Consider the following 19,391-nt stretch of genomic DNA (forward strand, 5'->3'; position numbering starts at 1 on the left):
AATTTAATTTGTTAAGCGATTCAATTCACTAATTCATCAACGGAAAGCTTTGCAATACAAGCATAAATTGATTGGATAAAACTATTTGACAAAAACGGTTAATAATTTTACTCAAACTTCTCCAATTTTTTTCCTTCTCTGTATTACTCGATTAAAATATCTTAATAGAGTAAATTACATAATATCTTAGTGCTTATCATTTTACCAACCAATTCAAGTTCATGTATCTCTAAAAAAAAACCCTGAAGCCCCTTGATGTGATCTCACTAGTATATTATCGACCTTGTCTTTCAAAACACCACGGTAACTATATGTATATATATTATATAAAGTAAATTACAAAAACTTCTCTAACAAAATTACCTTTATAACAAAATAAAGCTTCTTTTTCACTTTTCTAACTCTCTGATCCTGAAGACTTCTGTTTTTAAGAGTTTTCTGCTATTTGAGATTGAATGGTTAGAGTTTCTTTCTATTTTTTTTGGATAAAAATAAAACTTAAGGAGATAAATATAGATTTTTCAAATATTGGATGTAAATATATTTTATCCTTAATCTCAATTTTTTTTGTAGTTCCTTCATTACTTAGGAGTAATTTTGACTTTTCACATGAGCCAAACAAATTCAAATTTAATAGGATGTAAGTATAGATTTTACAATCTATTAGGTATAAGTATAACAAATATGAATCTAAAAAAAAGTGTGTGTATATATATATATATATATATATATATATATATATATATATATATATGATAAAGATTAAGAAGGAAGTTGAGAAAGTATCCAACTTGGATTCTTGGGACCACCTACCCTTATTCCCCTCTGGGCTTTACCCTCAACAGCTGCGTATTTAGATGGATGAGTTATTTCTGTTCCTTATACTCTGGGTTGGCGTCAGATCCGAGTCGAGTTGTTATTGGTGGACCGATCTTTATTTGGGTTAGTGGTCCCGGACCGACCATGATTTCTCCAAACGCACGGGATGAGCTCGTGGGCTTGACATCGCTATGGAGAACATGGCGCGGACCGATTGGTGGAGGGCCGAGTTGGACCTCTTGATCGCACATGGGGGATCAAAGAGGTAGGGCTGGACTTAGATTCCATTGGTGGGGGGCCAAGCTGGACCTCTTGATAGCGCATGGGGGATCAAAAGAGGTAGGGCTGGATTTAGGACCATGAAGTATTAAACTATATGAAACAATAATATTTAGGTGGAGAAGAATGAAATCAGTCTGACTACGGTCACAAAAAAAAGGAGAAAGTAAATCAGATATTTTGAAAAAAATAAGAAGATTTTCTTAAAAAAAATTCAAAGTGACTGTATTTTATAGCTTTTAGCTTGCATATATTCCTCTTTCCTGTATCTTATTTCTTTTATGATGCTATTAACGTTAGGATGATGTGATTGTTGGAGTCAAGAACCTGCCGGCACAAGCGGTCCGGTTATTCCGCCGGTGGCCTTTGGCAAATTGCTTGGTTGCGTGTCCTTCGGGGGGCTGCTGTATTGCTTTTAGCTGCATTTATCTGTCATGCAGCAATCATCGTGTGCTGTGATCCAAATCGTGTCATGTCCGGAAATCTATCTTGTAATTATGATTTGTCCTGTAGACAGACGAGGAGGGCGGTAAGGTAGGGGACCTCCCTACGAAGTGGAAAGAAGCGAGCACCAATAGCAATTCGTAGATAAATAATGGTCATTGCCAAAGAACCAAAAGGAAAATCCCAGCAATGTGATGCGAGTTGTTTTATGCAAACTTTCCAACTGGTTGATGTTCCACAACCATGATTGAATCAGTTCACAAATGTATTTCCAATAGGCCAGTAGTTGACAAGCAACATGTACTCCCCAATAAATTTCACCCCCAAGGTGGGGTCGAAAAGCATCCGCTCTTAATGTTGACGTCCCAGTAAACTCCCCGTCCAAGGGGGAGCCTGGGCTCGTCTGGTTCTGAAAAAATAAAAATAAAAAAATAATTAATAAAAAAACAAAAATATATATTTTTATTTAATTATTTTTTTAAAAAAATAAAAAATAAGTATTTTTAGGAAAATAAAAATAAAAAGCTACTTTTTCATCGGTTAGAAATTGAAATTTTTTTCTCCAAAAATATTTTTAAACTATCAAAATCTATAAATAGATTCTTTTTCTTTATTAATAATATAATAAATATTTTTTATATTTTTTTAGAAATTAGATGCTCAACTAAATATAGACCACTTTATAATATGCTTATTTTTTCATGATCGGCCGATCAAATATGCCAAAGTTGGTTTTTCAAATATTATACTTTCAAGAATCATTTTTCTAAAAAAAATATTTTATTATTATTATTATTATTTTCATCAAACCAAATAAGTTCTAAAAGGATGGCCGTTCAACAATGAAGAGTGCTTCAGCGCTGATGCAGCGTACAGGCTTTGCATATTATTTTTATCATATTTTTTTTCCGGGATTGATTATCCTAGTTTCTCGGGATTGCACGGTCTCAACTTATTACCGCTAGCAAATGGCTGTGACAGCTCCGTGAAACCACCTGATGGTCCGATCTCTCTTCCGTCCCCCTTCCTCTTCCCGGTTATTTACGGTAGTGTGGCAGTGAGGCCACAGAGAGAGAGAGAGACAGAGAGAGACAGAGAGAGAGAGAGAGAGAGAGAGAGTGAGAGCGCCCTGCAGCGGACCACCTTATCCCCATCGCTATCACACGCTGCCGTAGCTTTCGCCCGGTCAATTGAAAGCTCGTCCGTTCATGCATCGTCCTCCCTCTAAACCCTCTGTACCATTTTGTCACATTCATTGGCTGCATGGCCTTGACCCAGCAAACATCCCCATCCAGCCTGAATTGATCCGCCAACCTCCTCGAAGCACCATCTACGTCGCTTGCATCGATTCATCCCCAACATTATGATTGGATCCGCCAACCAACATGATGCAGCCTCTTGACGAAGCTTATATGCCTCGATCCCCACACTCTTGAGCACAGGCGTACAGACACGTTATTCCACTGCTTCATAGGAAAAATAGTCCAGATGAACTAGCATCTTATTAATTTCGCGTCTTCATTACCATTCCTTCAACAAAAAAAATTGTATGACCCATTGGTGACTTTCTGATCGCAGGTTTCATTTGAAGACCCCAAAGCTTTTTTTTTTTCGCGCCATTCAGGTTGTGTCAAATCCGGTGTTGCACAAAAATTAAAAAGGACAATAGTAAACATACCTTCCTTGCCTTGTATGATAGCTCGAAACGACCCAAATGTAGATAGAAAAGCGCAGCCATGCGGTCGACAAGAGACGCATCCAATCAGTGAGGAGATTTGGGCCCATTCAATACACTGTCGCAGACGGGCGCGGGCAGAACAGAATCAATTGCATGCCTGTGGACCTAGCATGCATTTGGGGGACCCATATAAGATCACGGTGATGATTTAAGATCATCGGTTGTCAGTAATCTAAAGATCATCATGTTTGGTATATCATGATGATCCAATAATTAAGAATCCTAAGTATCCATAAATTATCTATTTGGTATGCAGCCGCTTCATCCCCGAAACCCGGTTCCCAGCTGATAGATGGTGAATAAAGCCTCCTTGGCCCCTAATCCCCCTTCGTCAAATATATAACCATAAACAAGGCCTGAATTACTTGTTTGCGTTCGATCAGTTCTTTTTGAAGACTTTGTTTCTAGACCTGCTTCGATTCAAATCAATTCTTTGAGCCTGCCACGGGCTTTCCAATTTTCTTAGTCTGATGGAACGAACCTTGACTGAAACTGAATTCTCAACCCTATCTTTTTGGCTTATTTATAGTCTGACCCGAAATCCAGAATCACTAGCCATATAATATCAAAAATGCTACTGATACATGACAGAAGGATTTTTTCATGTATTCTTATGATACACTACCATCGCATTAAATAAGATGACAAGAGCAATGCTATGTACGCCTAGAAGTGAAATATGGAAATACCTCACCGTGGTACCCAAGAACCTATTAAATATGTATCAACCATTGCATGAAAATTATGTGCTTTAGGATGAGGCTGGCAAATGAGAAAGCTGAAGCTGAGAAGACTACTGCAAATCAAGCGGGCTGAAGGTGATGCAGAATCCAAGTACTCAACAGTGCTGGCTGGGCATAGTTTATAAAAATTGGTAGCATATAATTAGTTCCATAATTTTCCTCAAAAGTATGCCCTATTAATTTAGTAATTCAAGATTGTTCTGGATGTATCACAAGCTAACAACTACAAAAAAATTGATTTCTAACGCTTGAAAAAAATGATGCAAGTAGACTCAGCGTTAAATGACCAACAGAAAATGAAACTAACCCAAACTTCACCATTAACCATTGACTCCACCTCAAGACCGGCAAGACTACAAGGACACAAATAATGCGTCTCATTCTTTTTTGCCATCTTATGGACATTGTGACAATCCTTCGATCACCAATTTTCTCCATAACATTGATCCCTCTCACAACCTAGAACAAGATTTCTATAACTATGGATCTCCTACCACATTTCCTCTTCAGATAAAAAAAAACACTTGAGGACAGCAATTCGATCAAAAATGGGAACAAACATACCTCATAAGAAATGCGATTCCTAATGAGATAAAAAACCTCTAGAACAAAATCCTTTTCACCCAAGTAATAATAGATCAAAAATAACATAAGCACCAAATCTGAGTATACTCGATGAAAGGAGATGATGCTTCTTTTTCCTCTTCCTCGGTCTTACCGCTGCCAAAATAGGAGACGATTGCAGATCTTCCTCTCTTCTTCCTCAGTCCCTCATCTTCCTAATTGACGAAGAGGACAATAAAAGGAAGGATGCATAGAGACTCCCCTCCCGCATTCATATGGAGATTGGATGATCTTGGAGATCCACCCTCAAGAACAAATTTCTCATCACCAAGTTAAGCGGTAATTTAAGATATGGAAATGATCTAAGATCACCGCCACATAGGATTATTAAAGTACAACCAAATACAATAGTCTCACCACCTCATCTATATCTCTTTTTTTTTTTCTTGCGACATGATTCAAGACTGGACCATCCACCATGGTAATCCAGCCAAGTTAATTATTATCAGGATAAGCATATACAACGGACTAAACTAAAAGATTCCATACGCTTCGGTCTTCTGATAAAACTAACAGATTGTGTTGTCTATTGCTCCAGCGGCATCCATTGGTTGCACATGAAACCCGCTGGCATGCAATCAATAGGAATAGTTTTCAAGAAATAATTAATGATTGTATAAAAGCTAGAATGCATTGTTTGATTGGATGTGGTATGAGAAGACTCACGCCAACAGACTTGAGTACCAAGGGTAAGCCTGAAGGTTTTGGAAATCATATTGGATGTTCTCAATAAAGAAGAAGCTCATAGTGAGCTTTCAACAAATTTCTCTGCATCATACCCTGTACAAACTCCATTTACTCTTTAGCTGCATTATACGTGCCCGGTATGAGAAAAGATCCAATAAAGCAACATTTCCTGAATATTTCATAACATGCATACTCATATTTGTCTAGATCGGAGAGCTTCTAATCAGTAAAATTCAAACATGACCTCGTAATGGTTCTGCTGCACTTATTAAAGGTATTTCTTGGCATGAACAATGCAACAATGAGATTTCTATGTGCACCTGCACATTCTAAAGGCCGAAAAATTAACCATATGCTCAGCATTTTTCAAGGGATTGATATAATAAATCATTGTACCTGTAATAATATGATTTTAAAACAAGCAACATTGCCACTGGCTATAAAAGGCAAGAGGTGAGATTAGGCTGTAATTGGATCTTGGAAAAATAAAAGACCAGGACGATGAACAAGGAGAAGCAGGAATGCCCAAGGAGATCTCCTACATGATTTGGGAACAAGACAATGATGTCAGAAAAGAATTATGGCGGTAACTTAGATCCATGCCAGCCTGAACTTTTTTTTATAGATTCCTGGTGATAAAAAATGCCCAGTACCAATATGATAATTCAAATAAAATAGCTCAAACAAAGAGTTTTATGTCTTGCATTCGGAATCAACTGCTAACAAGAACAAGAACAATAACACTTGGTAGAACTGATACATATTAATAACATGGTCATCACATGGAAAGTTCAATATTTATAATAGAAAAGTTTATCGTCATTTTGTCAGTATTTCAGAGAGTCAGAGGTTACAAAGTTGGAATACATATCATAAATAATGGTCACAAGGGAAACTAAAAATTCGTCATAGCAGTCATGTTGGTAAAGTTAGAAAATGCTTTTGTGATGTTTTGCAGTTTTTGAAACTTGGGACTCAGGGAGCATTCTTGCAAGTCATGATATTCTACAGTTATTTATTACCAAGGCGTTTTACCATTATTTTAGGTTGGTGCCCCCTAGAGAGCCAAACAGCCCCATTGAGATACTAATGCAACCAAACTTACTTATCAGGAGGACACTTAGCAGCACCAGTAAAAGTCTTTCCACCAAGATTTGTCGTACCGATTGGAACCATACCATACCAGGCATATCGTACCGCACTAATATTAAATCGATACACTGTACCATACCGATACTTGATATACCGAACCTTACCATATTGTATCGCATACCAATACTATAATGGGATGGTACCAATACGAAGTCCGGTACCGATTCGGTGAATTTTGCTCTGCACCGCAATAAACAAAACAAAATGAACCATCCAACTCAGAAAGGATAAAAGAACATAAATAATAACACTAGTACAAAATGGATATAGATGGCTCTTTAAACACATTACATGCATAACCAGCTTATTTGCAAGATTCTTTTATTAATCGAATTGAAGCTTCCTTTTCCCAATAACTCATCCCATTTTCCCAGGAGGAACATTTAGCACAAAAAGTATCTCTTCTTCAAGGACACAACCTTGCTTGGATATCTGGATGTCAAAACATCAAAGAAGCCAAATGATTGTGGCACTTCAATATATGAAAAAATTCAAACAATTATGCTACTTCGATATTGACAAATCCTCCTTGTCCGATAAAGTTTGAAATAAACTTCTGTTTAGTTTCATTATTTTTGAATTGCTTATTACTTTCACTTGAACAACCTAACTCATATTTTGCAATTGAAAATGGCTTGCCAGGTCCCTCAATGGTTAGACTTAGACTTATCCTCTACATACCAAGTTTCCTGGCCCTACACTTGCCAATGCAAACTGTTGTTGGGTTAAACCTATGCTTGCTCTGACCCATGTCTCCAGTTAACCTCTAGAAGGTAGGGCTAGAAACGAGCTGGGCTAGGCCGGGCCACACCTCTAGCCAAGCCCGGTCCGAAATTTTTTTCAGGCTTCGAGCTAGGCTTAGGCTAAAAATATTTGGAAAACTCCGAACCGAACCTAATTGGGCCAGCCTGAATTACAAGTTTGAGCCAAAAACTGGGCTGACCCGAACCCCCAAAAAAATCTTTTGAATGACACCCAGAATAGATTAGTCATAATTCAATATCCAGCTATCAAATTAAAGCTAATATAAAACAAATGAAACATCCAACCAATCAAACATACTATAAAGCCTACCAGCCCACTAGCCTAATGAACCCATTGGAGATTTTGAGTACCGAATAGACCCATTTTGAAACGAGCCTAAATGATTGAACCGGTCTAGATTCGGGCCTGAATTTGGGCTTGGGCTTGGGTCAGGCCAATGATTTACCTGAGCCCAACCCGAAAAAATAAACGGGCTTTATAATTAAACCCGAACCCAGCCCAAAATTTTTCAGGCCTAGCCCATAGCCCGACCCGATAGACTTCGAGCCAGCCCAAGCCCATTTCTAGCGCTACTAGAAGGTGCCCCATCAAGTGGACATCATTAAACTGCACAATTTACTATGATATAACCATAAAAGCTTTTCACGCAAATGTTAGATTCTTGACATCAAAATCAACTAAACATTAACTTTAGTTAATCTCATGGCATTGTCCTGCATCTCTAAGTTCACTCCAACTAATCCGGTATGGGGTCATATTTGATGTATGAACATCCCTGTTTATAATTTAAATATAGAATATCTTTAACTTCCCAAGTGAAAATTTACATAATTAATGAGTTTTCTGAGTTATTCATGCTAGCATCTTGATTAAGATAAACATCAGGTTTATATTTCTTTTATTTTTTTTTACAAATATGTACCACGTAATTTAATGGGCATCATAGATTGCACGCACCCAAGGTACAATACAGGTATATTCCTAACTAATTACTAAATCAAATTCTGATACCAACTCCCCTGTAAATGTCTACTGCAGGAATGTTTTCAGACAACAAGATTCAGATCTTCCTAGTGATATTAAACCAAAATAAGTGCTAAAATGACATTAAATTTCTGCAGTATATAAATTTATAAAAAAATAAAAATAAAAATCTTGTCACAAACAGGAATCAGGATTAAGATGAACATGAGGCAGTTGGAATCTCTAGTATGATATCTTTTGCCACCATGAAGTTTGAATTGGATTTCCTTAATATATATTAGATTGATTGAAACATTTTCATTCAATAAATTCGCTCACCACAGAATTAAAAGTTAAGACAGTTGCACTTAGGAATTTACTCATCCAAAGAAAGCTAGAAGTTTCGTGTAATCCCTAATGAAAGGCTTCCCTGAAGTTGGGGCAGCCATAAGAGACTTGGTTAACAGGGTGTTGTTATTTCTGCACACCCTGTGAACAACACTTCAGAGCTATAGATATGAACGACAATCTTACCTTTCAATTGGCGCATGTACATATGGACCTTCAATATATAAATTATCTGATAGAAAGACAAATTACATTTAAATAGCAGCACATGATATTAAATTTGCATGGCATTACCGGTGCATGGAAGAGAAAATTTTATCACACTTTACTTTTCCATAATAAAAACATAGCCATAAGTCTTTAAGCATTTAATTATCTATATATGGTTAGTTATACGGAGTCGCCACTAGTGCCTGCCTGTTGGATTTGGTTCTCATAAATTGCCAAGACTTTTTATTATTTATTCAATATATTTTGATGCATGAAATATTTTCTCTTTATATTTATTTATTGTTTTACGCGTTTGTCTTTATAGTGATAAACTATTACCTTTTCACCTTATCAAATGTATTATCTATTTGGTTTTAAGCCTGTCCATTGTTATAGCTATGCTTAGTAAGGAGGAGGGGAAAAATTATAGAGCCACATAACTTTAATTTCTTGTGTATCGGTTGTTCTTGAAGAAACTTTCAAATGGATGCAGGGTACAATGGCTAGACTACTCAGAGTCCTCTATTTGCGAGCTTCCTTTAAAACACTTAATGTCTTTGCTTCATCTATTTAGACTGTTTTGTTATTTAACTCTGATTTGGCAAGGACTCCCTCCTTAATCCAAATTTATTTGCACAAAGATGACATGGTGGCTTACATCCAATCTACCTGCCAAGAACCAACTTTCATCCATGGCGTCTGAAGAGTTTTGACTCAAAAGGGTTTATTCTTATGATTTCTGATGGGAGTTGATTATAGGAAGGAAATATGTTTTGAGGGTGATATAGTGTGAGGTGGTGTACATATATGCTACAATTTTGTTTCAATTTTTCATTAGAAGCAAAGTTGAGATTATTTGACAAAGAATTGAAGTTTATGGTTTTTGTACAGACATAGTAAAGCTATGTCTCAAACCAATTTACTAGCATAGGTTTAAAATTATTTTAATTTATGAACAATTATAAATTTTGGTTGGAATAGTTACATTCTAAACATGCATTTGCATGGAAATATTCCCTAGCATTTCTAAGAAAAAAGAACTTCAAATGCTCATAAATGCTAATCAAGAAAAAAGAAATATATGTCCAGTGACTAAAGTAACACATTATAATCTGAAAGGAAGCCACCTGCATGGTATAAAGAAAATGATTAGGAGTTAGTGCTAAAGTAAGGAAACATGTACTTAACAGCCACAGGATAAGTCAACAAAACCACATAACTACACCTGGACACGAAAAAATAAGAAAACACTGAAATGAAAAGGCAATAAATATTAGTACAATCAGAAGAAATGAACTGCAGACAAATCATAGAGGTTATGCAACTAAAATATTAGTGTAGCATTTCAATAATATGCAAGCCATGACATCTCAATAATATGTGAACTACAAGCTCCAACAATATATATATATATATATATATATATATATATATATATATATGGAACCACTTCATGCATCTGATTGTAGTAAGAATTGCAGAAATAACTTCCTTCTAGCAAGTTTAGTGATCACTTCAAAATCTTAAAAGAGATGGTTAGCAAGATCATTCATTCCCAATGACAATGACATCACTCGCTCCATATTTATGAAAACATGGTTGTATCCTTTTTTTTTTTTTTTTTTTGCTAATACGGGTGGATCATACCTGTCGGGTACGGATACACCCAATAAAGTCAGAAAATAGGATACCTCGGAGTGCCAAAGGCAACTCCCCATCTCCAGTCCACAATGTGTCTCCGGAGTGGCGAGCTACAAATGCAGCCACCCAATCCGCAGCCCCATTGGCTTCACGGTAGATATGCTTGGCCTGAAAGGCCCCTCCATCCCTCGCCATAGTCCATATATCACGAAGCAAAGGGTGGTCACTACCGTCACCCTTAGGACCCTCTCGGATCCAACTGATAACGGTGGCAGAATCACCCTCTAGGGTGATAGACCTAGCCTGTAACACGCACCGGGCATGTCGAAGGCCAGCCCAGGCAGCGCTCAGCTCCGCGCTCGGAACCGAGGTATCAAATAAGTGACTGCCACCAGCGGCTACAACCCTAGCGAAAGGGTCCCGAATGACGAAACCCGCACCTCCCCTCGTGCCACCATCCAGGACTGACCCGTCAAAGTTGACCTTGAGGAAACTCGGGGGTGGGGGCTCCCAGGTGAAAAACACCGTATGAGATACTGCCGAAGCATGGTGGGGGCCCCAGATGTCCCGAGCTGTCAAGGTCCCTCCGGTGGTGGAGGCATGACACATCTCTGCCGCCTGACTGCGGGCACTCTCGACCACAAATCTCGGCGACATACATCGTTCACTGAATATACGAGCGTTCCTGGCCAACCAGATCTGGTAGGCAGTGCAGCTCACTCGAGTCACCTCCTGACGAAGCGCCGGGGACTCCGAGGCCTGGCGCATGGCCTGTAAGAACTGGTCCCTACAGATCCATACCGGCTGCGGGACCCCTGCCAAACGCCAAGTGTCCCTCGCCCTAGAGCACCGAAACAAAACATGGTCGACCGTCTCGGCCACTCCGCAAACCCCACACTCCAGGGGGATCCTCAAGCCTCGTCCACCAAGTACTGCTCTCGTTGGAAGACGGTCCCAGACCACCTTCCAGAGGAACAGCGCAACCCTCGGGAGGAGGCCCAATCGCCAGATCCAGGCACAATCAGGACCAGGTTCGTACTCCCGCCTAAGAATACGAGAAAGGACGCTCATCCTGACTCTGGGACTGGTCGAGGAACTCCACACTCGTACATCTGGTCCACCGCTCTGTGGCAGAGGGAGGGAGCGAACCCGCTCCGCCAGATGCTCCCCGAAGAAGCGGGCTAATCGAATTTCGTCCCATCCAGCCTCCCCGGGAGTCATAAGATCATAGACCTGTAAACCCTCCCCTGCCTCAACACTAACAGTAGTCGGCCAGCGGCACAGGGGGAGGCCATCAACCCATGAGTCCCTGGTCACATCGATGCTGCGGCCATCGCCTATCAGCCATCGAGTGTGGTCCGACACCATGGGCACATATCTCGCAATCTCACGCCATAAAAAGGAACATCCCCGCCCTCCTCGAACCCCACCCTCCTGGCCTATCCCCCCATAGCGGGCGGTCATGATCCGGCTCCAGAAACCCTGCGGCTCCAGGATGAAGCGGGAAGCATGCCGGGCGAGGAGCAGCTCTCGTCTCTCCCGGAGAGACAACACCCCAAGGCCACCCTCCCTGAGAGGGAGGCAAATACTCTCCCATGCCACCAGGTGCACCCCACGGCCCCACCAAGCGAGCCCCATAAGAAGCCCCGAATCAGTCGCTCAATCTTTAGGAGGACGGATCTTGGCACCACCGTGCTGGTCATGAGATAGATAGGCATAGAGCCCAAAACAGATCTGATCAGCAAAACTCTACCCATCATGGATAGAGACGCTGCTCGCCAGCCCTCTAGCCTACTCTGGACCCGTAGCACCATCCCAGAGCACTCAGATACACGCAGTCTCCTACCTGTGATCGGAACACCCAGGTATGTCCAAGTCCCGTCCTGCTCAGGCATCTCCAGAATCCTCCGAATCTCACGTCGAACCCCGGGTGGCGAACTCGGGCTAAAGGAGATAGAGGATTTCTGGGCATTCACTCTCTGACCAGATGCATGGCAATAGGCGGCCAAAGCCCGCCTAATAGCCATGGCATCTGTTACGCGGGCACGCGTCAGGAGTAGGCAGTCATCGGCAAAAAGTAAATGGGATATCGGCTGGGCCCCTAGAGCTGGGACGTAAGCCTCCAACTCTCCGGCGGCACATGCAGCCCGCAGCAATCGAGACAAAACATCAGAACAAATGATGAATAGGTACGGGGATAGCGGGCATCCCTGCCGAAGCCCCATAGTAGAACTAAAGAATGGGGACGGAGAACCGTTGATCAAGATAGAGAACCGCGGACTCCGGACACACCCCATGACCCAACCAATCCAGGTCTCATGGAAACCCAGACTCTCCAAAGCTCGCCTAAGAAAACTCCACCTGATTCTATCGTAAGCTCGTTCCATATCCAGCTTGATAGCCATCAGGCTTCGACGCTTCGGGGCCCGTCGAAGATCCCACATCATCTCTTGGGCCACCATAACGTTATCGAAAATGCTCCTACCTCCAACAAAAGCACCTTGCTCTTGACAAATAATGCCGGAGAGAAAAGGCTTCATACGATCATCAGTATTCTTGCCACCACTTTGTATAAAGTAGTGCACAAACTGATCGGTCTAAAATGGCTCGGCTCGGTCCGTTCGCTTAGGTATAAGCATGACAAAAGTGGCCTTCCAGTCGTCAGGCATACCTGATCGACTAAAGAAACACAGGACCGCTTCTACCACTGCGAACCGAACGATACTCCAATATCTCCGGAAAAAGAAAGGAGGGAAGCCATCTGGGCCCGGAGCCCTGTCCTCGCCCAATGCCCAGACAGCCTCTCGCACCTCCCCCTCCGTCACTGGTCGAACCAATAGTGCATTCGCAGCCACCCCGATTTGGGATTCAGCTCTCGGGAGCAGGCCGGCGACGTCCGACCCACTATCCTCCGTCCAACGGGAGCGAAAGAACTCAAGTAGGATGTGGCTAATCGCCGAATCATCGTCCACCCAATGGCCCCGCTCATCCCGCAGGGAACGAATAGTGTTCCTCTGCCTCCTAATGACCGTCGATCGGTGAAAGAAACTAGTGTTCCGGTCACCCTCTCTGACCCACTGAATTCTGAATTTCTGTCTCCAGAAGATCTCATGTTGACGTAGGATCGAGTGGTGGGTGGCTAGTAGTCCCCGGAGGCTCACCATATCAGCCTCGGGGAGCACGCCCACCTGATTCTCCCTACTTTGGAGGTCAGCAATCGCAGCCTCCGCATCTTCCAGCTTCCTAAAATATCACCTACGACCTCCCGATTCCAACGACGTAGCCGTCGCTTGGTCAATTCCAGTTTTCGTGAAACCCTCTGCATGGCGTCGCCGTGGACCGGCAGACCCCAAGCTCCCCGGACAATGTCCCAGGATTGAGGAAAGGATAGCCAAACTTTCTCGAAACGGAATGGGCTACGGTGACTCGGGCCTGATACCGTCGAGAACAGCAAAGGACAATGATCCGAAGCAATCCGGGTAAGATGGCTGACCCTATAGGACGGGAATCTGATAAGCCAGTCAGTAGAAGCAACAACCCTGTCCAGTCGCTCCCACACCCGAGCTCGTCCAGATTGGTTGTTACACCAAGTGAAGCGCGGACCGGAGAAACCCAGATCTACTAGGCCGTTCCGCGAGAGGAAATCGCGGAACTCCCTCCTATCCACAGAGTCAGTGAAGGCCCTGCCTCCTCGTTTCTCACTCTCCTCCAAGATACAATTGAAGTCACCCACCATCGCAGACGGAAGACCCAGAGCAATTAGGTGGGTGAGCTCGTCCCACAGAACCCTCCTGGTTCGATGGTTTGTACTAGCATACACTCCGCACAAGACCCACGGTGCAGCATTAGGTTCCGAGATGGTCATGATGACCTGTTGGGAGCAGTTGTGGAATACGTCAATCGTAGCCACACCCCGCTTCCACAGAGCCACAATACCCCCCGACAACCCCTGGGAGTCAACTGCATACGACTCCCAGTCAACCTCTAACCGTCGTAAGACACGACTGAGTCCTCTACCGGAGAGTCATGTTTCATAAAGTAGACAGATCTCCGGACTATGGATCTGGACCAGCCGCCTAAAGGATGACATAAAGGCCGGCTTTGCCGCCCCCCTACAATTCCACGCAAGAATCCTCATGGGGAAAAGTTCGAGAGGTCGGCCACAGGCACATCGACCCTCTGGGCCATAGGGTCTATCTCCACCTCGCGATCAGGATCAACCTGCTGACCCTCATCCGAACTAGTCCCGGACACTACTCGCAACACAGCCGCCTTCACCCGTTGAACGACAGTCGAGTGATCCACGGTCGTGCGAGCAGCCCCCTCATGACCACTCGGGTCCCCTACCCCTGGCACCACCAGTGCAAGCGTATCCCGCCCCACCAAAGGGTCACTCATGGGACAATCAACGCAGACAGGGGCCTCACTCATCCCAGCCCCCTCGGGGCCACTCGAATTACCTGCCCCTATCTCCATAGGTGCAGGCATATCCTGCTCCGCCAAAGAATCACTCATAGGGCCGACAGCGCAGGCAGAGACCCCACAAGTCCTAGGTACATCGACCGAATCAGGCCTGCCCGAGACACCATCCACCTGCCCCACATCCCCCTCTAGAGAGCCTAGAGTGGAGAGCATCACAGCTGGCGGATCCACTCCCAGGGACTGGGCCCCAAACTGGAAGTCACTGGGCCCCGTGAACTGGGCTAGTGGATCAGGCCTGGACTCAGGCCCCATATGGCCCAGCTGGGCCGTGAACAGTGGAAGGCCCCCGCCCACAGGGGCCTTCCCAGGGAATCCCGTGCGTGGCCCATCCGATTTGGGCCACGCACCAAGCTCCGCGCGACGGTCCCCCAGGACCGTCGCGCGGTTCACCGAACGAAACACGCGGGGCACGCGTGCCCCGCGTGCCGCTGTCCCGACCGAGCCACCCCTGTGGCCCGCCCGCCCCCGGCCCAGGGACCGGCCCAGATCCGTTAGCAGCCCAGTGTTTCTGGGCCGCTTCTTGGGCTTGACCGTGGCCTGGCCCGCCGCTCCAGTCGGCCCGCCCTGGTCCGCCGAGTCAGCCCGGGACTCAGGCAGCGCCGACTCGTCAGCCACAGGCACCGGGTCGACACGTCCCACGGGCGGGGCCAAGTCGACTCGGGAACCCTCCTCACGCCCGTCGGAGGCCAGGACCGCCACCCCCGGCGGGGAGTGGTGACGGGCCACCTTGACGGGCTTTTGCCAACCCTCGAGATCCGGTGGGGACACCGGAGGGCTAGGCGAGGCAATCGGCGGATCCGGCTGAGAAAGGGGCAACCCAGCGGATGGCTCGGTCGTCTTCCCCAGCTCCGGCGGCCCTTTTCCCCGCGGCTGTCTGGCACGGGAGGTCACCAACCACGGGCCATAGATCGGGCCGGGGACCTCCTTTTCAGGTGAGCTATCGCCAGTCGGAGCCGGAGCCCCAAACCGGCACACGGGCCCAAGATGCCCGATTCGTCCGCACCGAACGCAGAGGTCCGGGATGCTCTCGAAGACGAAAGGCTGCCAAATAGCCTTCGTCCGCCCGAGTATCCGTATCCCTGGGAGGAGAGGCGCGGATGCGTCGATGGCCACCTTGACACGAGCGAAGCCCATAGCCCGTCGGCCCTCGGTGACACCGTCCACCGCCATTGGCTTTCCTGCCTTGGCCGCAATCTCTAAAATAGTCGAAGGCGACCAGTATTCCGGGGGGAGCCCAGGTAGCCGGAGCCAGACCACTGCGGTCTTGACCGGAGACTCCCTAGGTAGGAAGTCCGGCGCCCACGGCTCCAGGGCAAGCAGTTGCCCTGCCACCACCCAGGGCCCCTCCGCTAGGGCGCGATCCCGGACCTCCGACGACCGGAATCGCAGAGCGAAGTGGTCCTCGGCGAGGGTCACCGCCACCACCTCCCCTGTTTTCTTCAGCCGGGCAGCCACGTCCTTGGCCACCCACTCGACCGGCACCCGCCGGCCGAGGCTCCGGCCGACGAGTGCTAGCCCCTCCCACTCCCGGCGGGCAGCCTCAATGGGCTCCTCCGAGAGCTCGAAGACCGACGGGAAGCGAAGGCTCAAGCGAGCCACCTCCTCGTCCGTCAGTCGATGGGTGATCCAGGGCCCGGGCCGCGTCCAACCACCCGGTCGGTCCCCTTTTCCCCCCTTCCCCTTCCCCTTAGACGTACCTGGTCCTTGAGCTACCACCTCCGCCCAAGACCTCGTCGACGACGATGCCGCAGTCTGCTTCGTCAAGGCAGCTTCCGCCGTCGCCCCCGACCCCGGCTCCCCGACCGAGCCCGCCGAACCCTCCATCGTCGTCTTCCCCTTCATCAGATCCGGTTGACACCCTGCAAAACAAAGGAACTGGGCTCACGGGATGGCCCGGACACAGCAGAGCTCCCCCACCACCGCTCAACGCCGGCGAAGGAGACCGTTAGCACAGCAATCCTTTCTCTCTCCTCAGAGTTTCTCACTCTAAAGAGCCGTTAACGTCTCCTTTTTCCATTGAATTTGACAATAACATGTGTTTTTAAATAATTGAATTCTGATAATTTCTCTCAACATAATTAAATTGCATCACATAAACAGGTTTTTATCTTCATATTGATTAAGGAGAAAAGGTGAGAGACATTTAAAAGTGTGATTTCTTGTTTAAGCATCGAAAACAATAGTTGAATTAGGCCTTACAGCAAGTTGCTTTTAACAAAGTTACCAGTATAAAGAGACATTGCAAGCAAAAAGAGAAACGGAAAGGCCATAACTTTGAAATCCAAGAGAGCATGGACATAGGAGATCTTTATCATGTAACTGCCATTATAAGCTTTATGTTCAACCAAAGCAGCCATCAACTTTTTCCAGTATGTCTACATTTCCATGGTTAAGTCAGAGCATATGGGTCTGTGTTTGCAAGATTGTACATTATCAACAAAGAAACCAGCTAAAAATAATTAGTGTTGACCAAAAATAGAGGGAATCATAGGTAATTGGTAGTTGTTTTTAACATGGAAATAAGCTCAATATCATAATCTTTTAAAAAATGTCATTTCACACTTGTTGATCTATGATCTAATTCGAACACATTGGGTAGTTAATGTTTTTGGAACAATATTTGAGAAAACCAAGAAAAAGTACAATTAAAGAGTAGAGTTTGAATTTTCTCTGTAAATTAAATTGCTTATTTATTAAAAATAATAATTAGAAAAACACAGCATATCCACCTTGCGGCAACTCCAGTACACATAAAAAGGCAAGAATGACCAGTAATATGGCATTAAAAACATAAGAACCATCATAGTAACCCAGAGCAAACAAGAACTCAACAAACAACAGAACTCACAAGCAAAAGGCCAATAAAGATAAAAGATACACCACACAGGACATCTCAAGCAAAAAGGTAATTCTTTCCAAATGGAAATGACTGCTTTCTTTAGTCCAAAAACCCACTGGTGAGATCTACCGTTTGGTAACTTCAACGACAACTGAGAAGAAAAAACAACCAATAACGTGGCATTAAAATCATAAGAATTGCCAAATTTCCACATCAGCATATAGACAGCAGCCATAAATCGAGAATCACAACAAGATCCAGATGCAAAAGCTTCGTAAAGGCAGGCGAGCGATCAAAACCTTCGCCCAACCTCAAAGAAACAGCCAATAAATCCAAGAATCAGATGCAAAACCCAAAAATAGGCAAGACCCAACAAGAAAAGGGCATCAAAGCGATCCAAGCCAGAGATATCAGATGATTGCAGCAATGATTACAGCAAAACGCACATCAAAAACCTTTGTTGCCGCTAGAATCCGAGAAGGTCAGGAACGTCGGTCTACGCCGAGGTCGGGTTGGGAAATATTCACCATATCAACCTCCATGAAAACTTATGTGCAATCAAATCCACCAAAACCTCCAATAAACGACTGTAAGGTCCAAGAATCAAAACGCAAACCCCGAGACAAGAAAAATAAAACTTCAAGAAACAACGAAATCCACGAGATGCCATCAAAGATCGGAAAGGATTACGGAAAAAAAGGAAGGCAAATCGTCGCAGCGACGATCGGATAGGCGAATTAGAGGAGAAATGCGAGCACCTGGAGACGTTGGGAGAGCGACGAGAGCCTGGTGGAGTGGAGGACCGGATGCCATGCGATCGGAGCCTGAGGGTTTCTTGAACCCTCTCCCTAAGCCACAGAGATCCTTGAGTTCTAGTCGGGGGCAGGCGGATCGAAAGATGAAGATTTCGGAACGGAGACATATAAAGGTCTCACTGCTCGCTAATACTTGGGGCGGGCAAGCGGGCAACGCGGGAACGATCTAAATTTTGCCGTGCATTTTTTTTTTCTTCAAAAAAAACGGTTTATAAGTTAGTATGATAAAAGTAAACAGGTGTAAAAGAAGCTTGTCCAGATAACCACCTCGGAGTATCCAGCAACATAAAAAGCAATTCGGTCGGCCACGTTGTTTGTCTCTGATACACATGAGCTATCTAGCAGGAGGATAACTCCCTCAATAATCTACAGGTATCCCGTATCAACTGGTGGCTATTTCTGTATTTATCTATTCTCCGAATCCAGTTAATCACTACGTAGGAGTCATTCTATAGGCATAGACAGTCAACCACCGATACTTGCCTGGCATACTGAATACCCTCTCAAACTGCCCATAGTTCCATTCACACTACGGTCAAATCCGGTGTACTCCGTCCACCTACTGCGATAAATCTTTTTTTCTAGTTCCTAATCACAAAACCTACGCCTCCAGAGGTGCTACCCTCCGTCATGCCTCTATCGAAATTTATCTTAAGATAATCAGAAGAAAGGGTACTTAAAAAAATAGATAAATCTGAATGCTGAGACAGTGGCACTTTGCCGTGCTTCAAGTTTTACTATTTGATACCTACATTTTTTAATTTAATATATATTTAATAATAAAAAATATTTATATAATAAAATAATAATAAAAAAATATTACATAATAACGTAGAGTATAA

Source organism: Phoenix dactylifera, chromosome 9 (assembly GCF_051530095.1).
Source record: "Phoenix dactylifera cultivar Ajwa chromosome 9, Ajwa_hap1_PhDact_Kaust_v1.1, whole genome shotgun sequence".
Classification (NCBI taxonomy): domain Eukaryota; kingdom Viridiplantae; phylum Streptophyta; class Magnoliopsida; order Arecales; family Arecaceae; genus Phoenix; species Phoenix dactylifera.